The following is an 11,854-nucleotide window of genomic DNA, read 5'->3' as shown; positions in this document are numbered from 1 at the left end:
GCTGTGCATGCAACGCCCAAAGACTTGCTTTCATATGGCGATGGATCCAGCTTGCCTGTGCATGTGCTTCCGTGGTCGTGGAAGGGCTCGAGTGGCCACGAAAAGGCGGCAGCCGCACAGTGCCGAACAGCGCGAGAAAGGGAGTGATGGATCGATCCTCCTCATCTTTGGCAGAGGAGTGCCTCGTTGCATCAAAAGAATGGAGGGAGAGTGCCACTGTGGTGGATGAGATTGAGGATACGCGCGCACGGTTGGTGGCGTCCACTCTTTTTATCATTGCAATGATGCGCCATGGCGAACGAAAGACTGTGATTCGGGGCGGAGGAGATGCGTACCCGGGCCTTGCTCTTGCCCTCTCTTCAGAATCTGCGAAAAAGCTGGTGTGAGGTTGTCAGTATGTGTGCCGTAGATACGATACGATGATGTTGGTAAACTCAGGAGGAGGAGGCCCGTTGCAAAAAGTTCACCAGAACAACACTTATATTAGTGAAAAAATGTCATATTGCATGCAGTGGCGGAGCTAGAAACTCAATATAGAGAGGGCCAAATATGTTATATAATGTTAAAGGGGGCCAAATCATCTAAATCTTACTAATTATGTTTGAAAAATGGCGGATTATGAGTACATATAGCTGTATTTGTGAGAGCATGGGGGGTGGGGTGGGGTGGGGGTGGGGGGACGCTCCGACGTCGTCACCTTCTTGAAGGCGCCGCCTTTGGACAGTGGGGCAGCTGGCTCGGTTCGTGCGTGGGCGGGTGTTTTGGCCGCCATGGTGGCCGGTGTCCTTCATGTGGCAGCACTCTAGTGGCAGGTATGGCTGCCATTCTTTCCCGGCCTCTTCTTGGTCTCCGGTTCGATAGTTTGGATCCTATGCTATCGTTTGTGTCAACGACGAGTGGTGCATGTGTGTGGTGGCTCTGCGAGGTGAGGCACTCATCCCTGCCATCATCCCTTAGGCCACCGGTTGTGCAATGTCCATGCGTGTTCGGGGGGAGCATCTCCGCCTGCCGATGGCGCGGCGCCCTACGAGCCAGGGCAAGAGGGCAGGGTGAGCCCGCTTCGGAGGCGGAATCAGATGGCGTGCCAGCCGTGTGTGTTCTTAGGGTCTTGAAGACAAACGGGCTTCCTCCAGCGATGGATCACCTGCCATGCTTTCCCTTCTGTTCGACACGTTTGTGGCGGTGGATTAGTTGTTTCTTGTGTGTCTTGTATCTTGAGCTGTTTTGTTGCTCTCTTCCTTTTGTTTTGTGTTGTTTTTCGTGGCCTTTCGATCTGTAAGGGCGTCATTGATTTAACGCCGGGCCTCGGCATTTTATCTAGAAAAAAAGTGGATCCCGCAAAAAGGAGTGGAAAATCTTGACGTACCAAAACTTTGACGGAATAGTTGTCATGCCCTATGCTTGTAAGCGACGCCACTTTGATCACTTGCTTAATAAATAAAGGGGTGTTGAGATGTTCTTTTAAAAGGTGGAAATTGTGAAAATTCATTATCTGAAGGAAAAGTCGCCATGGGCCGAAAACATTGCTAGAACACCACATCTCAGTGGGCCAAAACCAACCAAAGGGGAAGAAGAACATGGCTAAATTCTGGCCTTTCTAAAAAAGTGAGGCAAAATTCTGGCCGAGAAATCGCTATTTGAGCCGAAAAGTTGTGTGGTGCCGGTGGGCCGCTCGCGGAAGAGGAGCGGAGGCCAGCGCGCGGCGAGGCGATACGGAGACGGGTGCCTGTCAGTCAGTCAGTCTGTGTACGTTTCTCTTCGCCTAGACGATTGGCACATCGCATTCTGCAAGGCTCTGGCTGCATGTTCTCGTTTCGGCTCCTTGCATGCGCGCTGAGGCATCGATCGAGCATGCATGCGCATGTTCCGCTCATGCGCATATTGGCATGCATGCATGGACTTCATGATGCTCGTCTCGCTTTCTCTGCCCGTCGTCTCATCTCATGCACCTACGCGATGGAATCGATGATGGACGCAGAGGGATTTGACAATACGAATAGTACAGACCAGCATCTAAGAATCCTGTTTTCAGAAAAGAAACGGAGATCAGAGCGCACCTGTCAACAATATGAACGCACCAAGTCGACCTATGAGACATCCTCATAATCATAGACTGGTAGACCAGAAACAAGAAGAAGAAGATAGGATGCTGCTGCAATATCCGGTTCGCGGAAGGCCATCCACTTGGCAAAGTGACGTCGACCTCGACTAGTGATTCCATGCTTTTTATCCATACAGGCAAAGGCATGCATGGAGCCGGCCATCAAGTGGCAACGATCGATCGATGGCCAAAGCTCACTCTGTTGTGCCTAGCAGCCGATCAAGTGACGAAACTTTCAACGTGTCACACACGCATCGGACCTGCGGATGCTTCAGGGTAACCAACCGGTGAAGCTATCCACCAAGTGCTGAAGATCCTGAGAAAGGAAAAAATTGGCGTGCGGAGTTGCCATTGGGACACTTGTAGCTTGGCGGCAGTGTGTGATGTCGAGGGGCCTGGTGCAGAATTGCACTGATGGATCTAGCTAGCTCTAGGCACTACCTAAGGCCAACTCCACCGCGCGACCCCAAACGGACGTCCGTTTTGTCTAAATTTTGTCCGTTTGGGTAGGGCTTTGGGGCCGTGTCCGGGCGTGTCCTGGGATGCGGTGGCCGTGCGCGCAGCGCGCGGCCGCATCCATTTGCCCCATCCTGTCCGCGTCCACTTAAAAAACTAATTCAGCCAGCGTCCCCGGTTCATCACGCCGGCTTACACGTCCATCGCCGGCATCAGCCAGCGGCCGGCAACACAGCCAGCCTCCAAAATGAATAGTTCTCCTCGCCGGCAACACATGCAAACATATACACGGCCGAAGCTTAATGGCCGTAGCAAGGAAATAGCTAGAAAGAGGAGACCATACCATGTCCCCAACGCCGAGACCACTCACGGGCCGTGCTTCAACGCTCTCAAATGCGGCGCAATACTTCTTCTTCTTCATCACCTTCGACATAGATGTCATCGTCTTCATGCCACGAGTCACCGTGGTCGTAGTCGGTCGTCGGCCTCTTCATTGGGGACTTACTGGGCACGGCCATCCTGACTTTGGGTCTCATCGAGGTCGTAGGTACGGCCATGGCCACCGTCGAAGATCACGTCCTCCATGTACCGGTTGTAGAAGGGGTCGTCGACAGCTGGCGTTGGGGTTGGCATTCCGTCAAATAAGACACGGGGGGCCGACATGGTGCCCGTGAACGGTGCCTGTGCCTGCTTTCTTAGCATCTCGACGGACGGCCGCCCGCCGCTGCTGGACCCGGGCGTGACGTTGAGGTCGATGACGGCTGCGGGGCGCGGTGTGGACGGCGCGAACAAGCCCACCTCCGGCGACCCCGAGAAACGGGTCTGTCCGTCGTGCCTTGGCGGAGGGAAGCCGGGCGACATGGGCGTGGTGCGCGACGTCGGCGACTGGCAGTGCGTAGGCCGCGCAACCGGCGAGCTGGTGCTCGCCGGGGCGACGGCCGCTGCAGGGAACCCGGCAGGATGGCCCATGCCAAGCATGAGGATGGCGTGAGCTTTGTTGACGAGGTCCTCCTTCTCGTCGGCAGCAGCCTTGCGCCGCGCGGCCTCCAGCTCCTCGCGCATGGCAGCTCTCTTGGCCGCGGAGGCATTGAGCTTGACGACCGCTCTCCGTTCCCTCCTCTTCGCCGATTCCGCGTCCAACTTGGCGATCTCCTCCAGCGTGCACTCCGACCGCGGTTTCCTTGGCGCCTTCTTCTTCACCTTTGCGGGTGGGTCGACGGCCAGGCAGCCGGGACTCGGCGGGGCGTCGGCCATGGACGGAGGAGAGAGGGGGCGGCGGGAGGGAGGCGGGAGGGTTTGGGGCAAATGGCGCCAAATGAGCGTGGGAGGGGGGGGGGTTGGTTTCTCCCACCGACAGGCGGGCCAGGGTAGGACAAGCGCGTGCGTCCCGCCCGTCCGCTCGCTGTCCGTTTCACCCCAAAACCAGCGCAAGTTTGGGTTGGGGATGGGTCAAAAGCGGATACAAAGCGGACACAAAGTCCGTTTGCGCCCGCGCGCTGGACCGTCTCTTTTGTCCCTTTTATCCCAAACGGACGGGGGCGGACAGGATAGGGTCGCGCGGTGGAGTTGGCCTAAACACACTGATCGAGCACGCTGATAGCTAGCAGTAGATCGTAGGGTTGGTGTGCATGCGTCGCACGCACGCTAGCTGGTCAACATGGGTCATCAGCAACGCCGGCCTACCTGCGTTGCGAGAAGGTAGCATCCTGGTTATTCTTGCTGACTTCCGCGACAGCGACCACGCAGGCGTCTTCTCGGATACTCGTCTGGAGCCTTCTGTGTCACTGGGTTGATTGCTCACCTCTTACCCTGTAGTAGCACAGAGAGTTAACTGGGATGATGTGGAATTTTGCTATGGAAAATGATGGTAAAACTAGCTCGGGATCTTAATGCCATTTCCATCATATATGCGGGCTTGTAGAGAGCAGCAGCCAGCAGGTAATCATCAACAGGCGGGAATCAGCATGTAGACAATTCTTGTACTGCTTGCGAGCTCTTCCACCGAAAATTGCACAAAACCAGATGGACAACTTGAGCTGGACGAGAAGCATGGGTTACCATAGGACCGCACTGCAATGCCTGGTCCTTTTCCTGCATACCATCGCTAAGAGCACCTCTAGCAGACCCCATAAAATGCCTGACCGCAAAAATTTCGGCGCGTATGCGGGCTCGGTCTAATTTTTCGGCCAGAACAGAGCCCGCATACTCGTCCGTCCCGCAAATTTTTTTGCCGCAGCCCACAAACCGCATGCCCGAGCACTATAACTGCGGTTCCGCGACCATTTTGCGGGTCCAAACCCTATCCCGCGCCGCCGCAAGCCACCCGATTCCCTTTCCCCTCTCCACATTTCTCACCGTCGGGGACCACCCGCTCCGCCTCCAGCCGCCATGTGGGGCCGAATGTGAATCTCCGGACGCGGCTCCGGTAGCAGATCCGGCCGTGAGAGGGACACGGAGCGCGAGCGGCGCGTCCGGTCGGACGGTGCAAGGAAGCGCGGCTCCCAAAGCTGGACCAACCACGGGATGTCGCCGCCGGCGAGCTTCAACCACCGCGAGACGGAGCAGTACGACCGCCGGCGCGCGTCCTTCTCCTCCGCGACGTCTTCCTACGTCGGATCCTCCTCGTCCTCCGGCGCGGGCTTTCTCCCCGTGAAGAGGGAGTGGCCGGAGGACGAGGAGGAGCCGGAGGAGCCGGCGCCGTTCGCCTTCGTCCCGGTGAAGGAGGAGCCCGAGGAGCCCGCTCCGCTCGGCCGCCGCGGAGTCGTCGGGCCCGAGGACTACGTCGCGGACTTCGACGCCGTTGCGGCCGCCATCGCCGAGCGGAGCGTGCGAGAGGAGGCGGAGCGCCGACGCCACGCCGAGGAGCTCGAAGCCCTCGAGTGGCGGCAGGCGGTCGCCGCCAACGAGAAGGTTGAGGAGTGGCGCCGCATCCGCACGGAGCGGGCGGCGAAGTACATCGACCTGTGCAGCTCCGGCGAGGAGGATTGAGCGTCGCTCGGCCTCCACGGCGTCGTCCATTTTGCCGCGACCTCGCCGTCATCGGACCTGACCCCCTCTACTACTAGTTAATGTAGAATGTAGTATGATCTATGCTTAATTTGTTGATCATGTAGTACATATGAACTCTGTAATATGTGATGTGATGAACTATGTTTGTGCAATTTCTCCCGCAAAAGTGTTTTTCAAATTATGCAGGTTTAGATAGTGTATCTGATCGGCCGCGCATGTTTTCGACCCGCAAACGCGATCTTCGTGAAACCGCAAACGCGTTTTGCGGGACGAATTTTTGCGGGGTCTGCTAGAGTTGCTCTAAGGGCATCTCTAACGCGGATCCGCAACCGTCCGGACCACGTAAGCCATTCAACAAACTCTTGTATTGGTCCACGGTGTTGTCTAGCTGTGATATCTCCCGCAAACGGAGACCAGCGTGGGGGGTTATGCGGGAGTCCGGACACGAGAAACATCGCTATCTAACCCCGGCCCAATCAAAAGGAAGGTGGAGCCTGCGCTTTTGTAGCATCACGCACTACTTTCGCGCCGAAATCCCTCACTTCTCTACTTTCACTTCCCGCTCTTTTCTCCCACCCTTTCCTTCCTTCCACCGCCGACGCATGAAACCATTAGAAAACCTGTCGGAGATGGCACCGTAGAATCCGAGCATCATGCTTGCCCGGAACATCAGCTCTGCGACGTGGCAAACTCGCCGTGTCAAAGTGAAGTCCGCAAAGGAGGAGAAGCTCAAGAAGCGGATGGCTGCCGGTGGGCCTGGTGGTGGTGATAGGCGTGAATGTCGTGGCGAACGAGGCGGTCACCGCGGCCGTGGCGGACACCCCCAGACGGGCGCCCCCACGATACAAACGACGCCATGGTCAGAGCCTCACAAGCCTCCGTGCTACTATGCCACCAAGCAGCTCGAAACCCCAGCCGGTATGGTGCCTTACATCGTCGACATTAACACGGCGCCGCTCTTCTTCGAGTAATCTTCGCCGCAGCTCGTCCGGGCACGGCTGGCGATCGGGGAGCAGATGGGTGCCTGCACGCTCTTCGTTGCAATGCCTAGAGTGGGGTAGCCAGCATACGACGCGACAAGGAGATGCTCGAAATCATCCAAGACGGGGGCGAGGGAGGGGGAGGGGCTATGAGGACGGGCAGGTGGAAGACTTGGATCCTACCCAGTCCAGCAACTACCAGCAATAGTCCTACACCCAGACGGTCATGCAGCAGTCATACACCCAGACCGGCGATGGAACACAACAACAACATCATTGGGCCGCCAGAGAGCAGCAGTCCGATGGGGAGGAGGAGGGCGGCGACGACTGATACGACCAGCGATTCGAAGAAGAACTTGCGATGGCGGTCAGTTTGATGCATACATTTGCAAAATATGTGATCCTGGTTTTCAAACTTGCGCGGATGTGCAAATACGGTCACATTTTCCGTACGCGGGTGTATTCGCTGCCTACATGGCGGAAGCGCGGTGCATGTGATGTTTTTTTTACAAAAATGCCCCCGGATTTTCAACTTCGTACAAAAGCCAATGGCTGTAAACGTAGTCCCCCGCTGGGTCCCATCCGTCGGTGTATGGTGTAAATAAAGTGGGCTGAAAAAAATACGACAGCACGAGTTCGATCCAACGTCTTGTTGCATTACAGGGGGTGGCCTAACCACACCACCTCATATTTTTTTGGACATCAGCACAGACACAAGCGCTTATATACACGTGCATACACTTACCTCTATGAATGCACACACGCACTCCTTATCCCTATGAGCACCTCCGAAAGACTGAGCCAGCATATCATCTTGAAATTTACGAAGTCACTGTAGGCATCTCGTCGTCGACGGGAACGTCTCCTCCCACTGAATGCGCATCGTCGGAAATCCTGAAATAAATCCAGTAATAAATGCGAGCACCAGGATTTGAACCCTGGTGGTTGGGATATCACTGTCCCTCTAACCATCCAACCACAGGTTGGTTCGCCACACCACCTCATATTGCTTCGTCTTAATTGCGGAGTACTAAGAGCATCTCCAACAGACACGTGGTAGCGCGGCGCGCTAATTTTTTTACAGCGCTGAAATAGTGTTTTCCGCGCGGGAGATTTACCAGACGCACAAAAACACGACGCCTAACCTGGCGGCCCCACATGCAGCATCCCCGCGCACAAACTTGCGCCTCAAATTTGCAGCCCTACAGCCTGCATGCGCTAAATTTATAGCTCCGTTTTCGTACATGCTCTATTTTACAGCTTCTGTTAGAGCGCTGTTTTTGGTCGCGCGCACTATATATGCATCTTTTCCAGCGCGCGGCTTATATATCGCCTCTATTGGAATGCTCTAAGTTATATATCCTTGTTAAAAGTTCACATTCTCAATCATTATTTCTTTTCTCTAGATTTTCAAATTTTAAAGTATTCGGATTCAAACAAAATTTCTGTTGATTTGTCTGAAAGAAAATTACGTACATTCATTCCACACTATATATTATTTTATCAAGATTTTCTAATTTAAAATTATTCAAACTCAAATAAAAATTTAGTTTATTTGTCCAAAAAAATTATGTACATTCACTCTGACCTATCTTTTCTTCTATCTAGATTTTTAAAATTAAATTTATTCAAACTAAAACAAAATTTCCATTGATTTCTCTGAAAGAAGGTTACGTACACACATTATGAACTATAATTTCCTTTATATAGATTATTCAAATGCAAACAAAAATTAGTTGATTTGTTCGACAAAATTACGTACATTCATTCTGCACTCTATTTTCTTTTATCGAGATTTTCAATTTTAAAATTATTCCAATTCAAACAAAAATTTCATTGATTTGTCTAAAATAATCTACATACAATCATTCTGCACTATTTATTTTTATCTAGAATTCTTAGTTCAAAATTATTTGAATTCAAACAAAAATTTAATTGATTTGTCCAAAAAATTTATGTACATTCATTCCGCACTATATTTCCTTTTATCTAGATTTTTGTATTGAAAATTATTCGAATTCAAAGAAAATACTACTACCTCCGTCTCGGTGAATAAGTCATTCGCGTAGTTCTAGATTGACAATTTAACTATCTAAATATGTATTCTTTGTGACAAAAAACATATATTTAGAAACTACATCTTTGTAGAAATCTAGTGATATATTTTTTATGACATATAACACATATTTAATTCCTCAAATCGATGACCTAGAACTACGCGAATGACTTATTCACTTAGACGGAGCTAGTAGTTGTTTTGTCCAAAAAGTTTATTTAGGATATACGTTGTTTTTTTACATTGAAAGAAAGAAAAAATGAATTCATAAGATATTCGCAGACTAAGGCGTAGCCTAGTGGTAGGAAGGGGCTGATGCCTTCCCACCCACCCAGGTTCAAGGCATGGTACTTTTAATTTAGGTTTGTTGCACCAATTATATTGTAGGGGTTTCCTTACAATCTTTCTGTCAAAAAAATATATGTCTATTTCTTTAGGTGTCATTGTGCCGGGATGAAGGTTTCGAACACGCAACGAACTTATGAGGTCATAGGTTCGAACCATGGCTTCTCCTTTTTCATTTTCATTTCTATTTTCATTTGTACAGTTCGGGTTATATTGACTTAATTGTGCTTTGTAAACGTAAGCCGTCTGGTGGTTGAGTGGCTATCTATGATAGCTTAATGGGATCTGGTCGTCGGTTTGAATCCCACTCACCGCTACAACATTTTACATTTTTTATTCAAAGATTTTTTGCATATAAATAAATGAAATGCAAGGGTGCTTTCTAAAAAAACAGTGTGAGAGGATTACCCACTGCCAGTGGACCACCGCCATGTTGGCACGCGCGCGTGCACGGGATACGGTCGCATACGATAGAAAGCACCGTAACCAGAAACACGTATTTTACAAGTTTATGCACTAAAGTGACCGTCACGTGCAAGTTATATGACTCCGGGTGTATTTACCTCTAAAAAAATGCCACCTTTATTTTGCATTTGGCAAAAGGAAAGAGAATAGGAAGATAGTAACGTCACTAATTAGTAGCACAACAATTTCCTTATTTATCACTGTCACCATTAAAACATTACTAAGTTTTTTACTGGTTATTTACGCACTTCTTTGTATCGAGCGCGAAGTCTATTAATTACCTTTCTGAAGTCATTTATAGCCTATTACCTACTGAGACGTCTCCAATGTATCTATAATTTTTGATTGTTTCATGTTATTATATTATCTGTTTTGAATGTTTATGGACTTTATTATACAATTTTATATAATTTGTGGGACTAACCTATTAACCGGAGGCCCAACCCAAATTGCTGTTTTCTTGCCTATTTCTGTGTTTCGAAGAAAAGGAATATCAAACGGAGTCCAAACGGAATGAAACCTTTGGGAGAGTTATTTTTGGAAGGGCCTCCAGAAGACTTGGAGTAGACGTCAGGGAGATTCGAGGTGACCACGAGGCAGGGAGGCACGCCCCCACCCTTGTGGGCCGCTCGTGGCTCCCCTGACTGACTTCTTTCGCCTATATATGTCCATGTACCGTAAAAACATCGAGGAGCACAATAGATCGGCAGTTCCGCTGCCGCAAGTCTCTGTAGCCACCAAAAACGAATTGGGACCCTGTTCCAGCACCCTGCCGGAGGGGGGATCCCTCACCGGTGGCCATCTTGATCCTATGCCTCCCACGGATTGATAAACCTTAGGTCATCCACTTGAGGAAAATTTGCTACTGTCCTACAAACCGCTGCACTTGGAGGCCCAACAACGTCTACAAGAAGAAGATTGTGTAGTAGACATCAAGCTCTTTTCTGGCGCCGTTGCCGGGGAGGTGAGTGCTTGAAGGTATATCTTTAGATCTTGCAATAGAATCTTTTTGTTTCTTGTTTTATCACTAGTTTAGTCTATAAAAGAAAACTACAAAAAAATGGAATTAGGTTTGCCTCATACGCTTCATCTTTTTAATATTTTTTGTGAGAATGATGGAAAGGAAAATTGTACTCAAGTGCTAGAAGAAGAAGTCTATAAAATGTTTGGCACTAAATCTTTAAATGATGAACATGATTGTAATGTTGTTAGTATGGATTCTTTGAATACCCATGATGCTAATGATATGCAAAGCTACAAGCTTGGGGAAGCTATGTTTGATAAAGATGATATTTTTTGTCCTCCAAGTTTTGATGAGCAAATTTATTATGATGAAAGCATGCCTCCTATTTATGATGATTATTGTGATGACACGTACGCTATGAAGAATAAAGATAACTATGAAACTTGTCATCTTGATTTTAATTTTCAATTGGATTATGCTTCACATGATAGTTATTTTGTTGAGTTTGCTCCCACTACTATTGATGAGAATAAATTTGCTTATGTGGAGAGTAGTAAAATTTCTATGCAAGTAGATCATGAAAAGAATGCTTTAGGTGTTGGTTATATTGTTGAATTCATTCATGATGCTACTGAAAAGTATTATGAGGGAGGAACATATGCTTGTAGGAATTGCAATAATATCAAGTTTCCTCTCTATATGCTTAAAATTCTGAAGCTATGCTTGTTTTACCTTTCTATGCTAGTTGATCCTTGTTCCCATAAGTTGTTTGCTCACAAAATACCTATATATAAGAAGTGGGTTAGGCTTAAATGTGCTAGTCATATGCTTCATGATGCTCCCGTTATGTCTCAGTTCTTATTCTTTTATGCGAGTATCATTGTCATCATCATGCCTAGCTAAAAGGCATTAAAGAAAATCGCATGCTAGGAGACAACCCAATATTTACCTTTACTGTTTTTGTGTGTTCACATGATTATGCTACTGCAGTAATCATGTTTTATAGCTTTTGTTCCAATAAAGTGCCAAATAAGACCTTTAGGATAGCTTACCGTGATAGTTGTGTTGATCCTGCTAAAAATCAGAAACTTTTGCACCCAGTAAATTAGTTTTTATAATTCACAGAAACGTTCTTTTGTTCTTATTCTTTTTGCTACGGATTGGTACACAAATTTCTCAGGTTTTCCTAATTTGGTAGAAGTTTTTGAGTTACAGAAGTATTCAAGAGTTACAGATTACTACAAGCTGTTCTGTTTTTGACAGATTCTGTTTTCTATGTGTTGCTTGCTTATTTTGATGAATCTATGAGTAGTATCGGAGGGTATGAACCATAGAGAAGTTGGAATATAGTAGATATTACACCGATATGAATTTAGAATGAGTTCATAACAATACCTAAGTGGTGGTTTATTTTCTTATACTAACGGAGCTTATGAGTTTTCTGTTGAGTTTTGTGTTGTGAAGTTTTCAAGTTTTGG

Source organism: Triticum dicoccoides, chromosome 4B (genome assembly GCF_002162155.2).
Source record: "Triticum dicoccoides isolate Atlit2015 ecotype Zavitan chromosome 4B, WEW_v2.0, whole genome shotgun sequence".
In the NCBI taxonomy this organism is placed as follows: domain Eukaryota; kingdom Viridiplantae; phylum Streptophyta; class Magnoliopsida; order Poales; family Poaceae; genus Triticum; species Triticum dicoccoides.
This window is presented reverse-complemented; position numbering follows the sequence as displayed.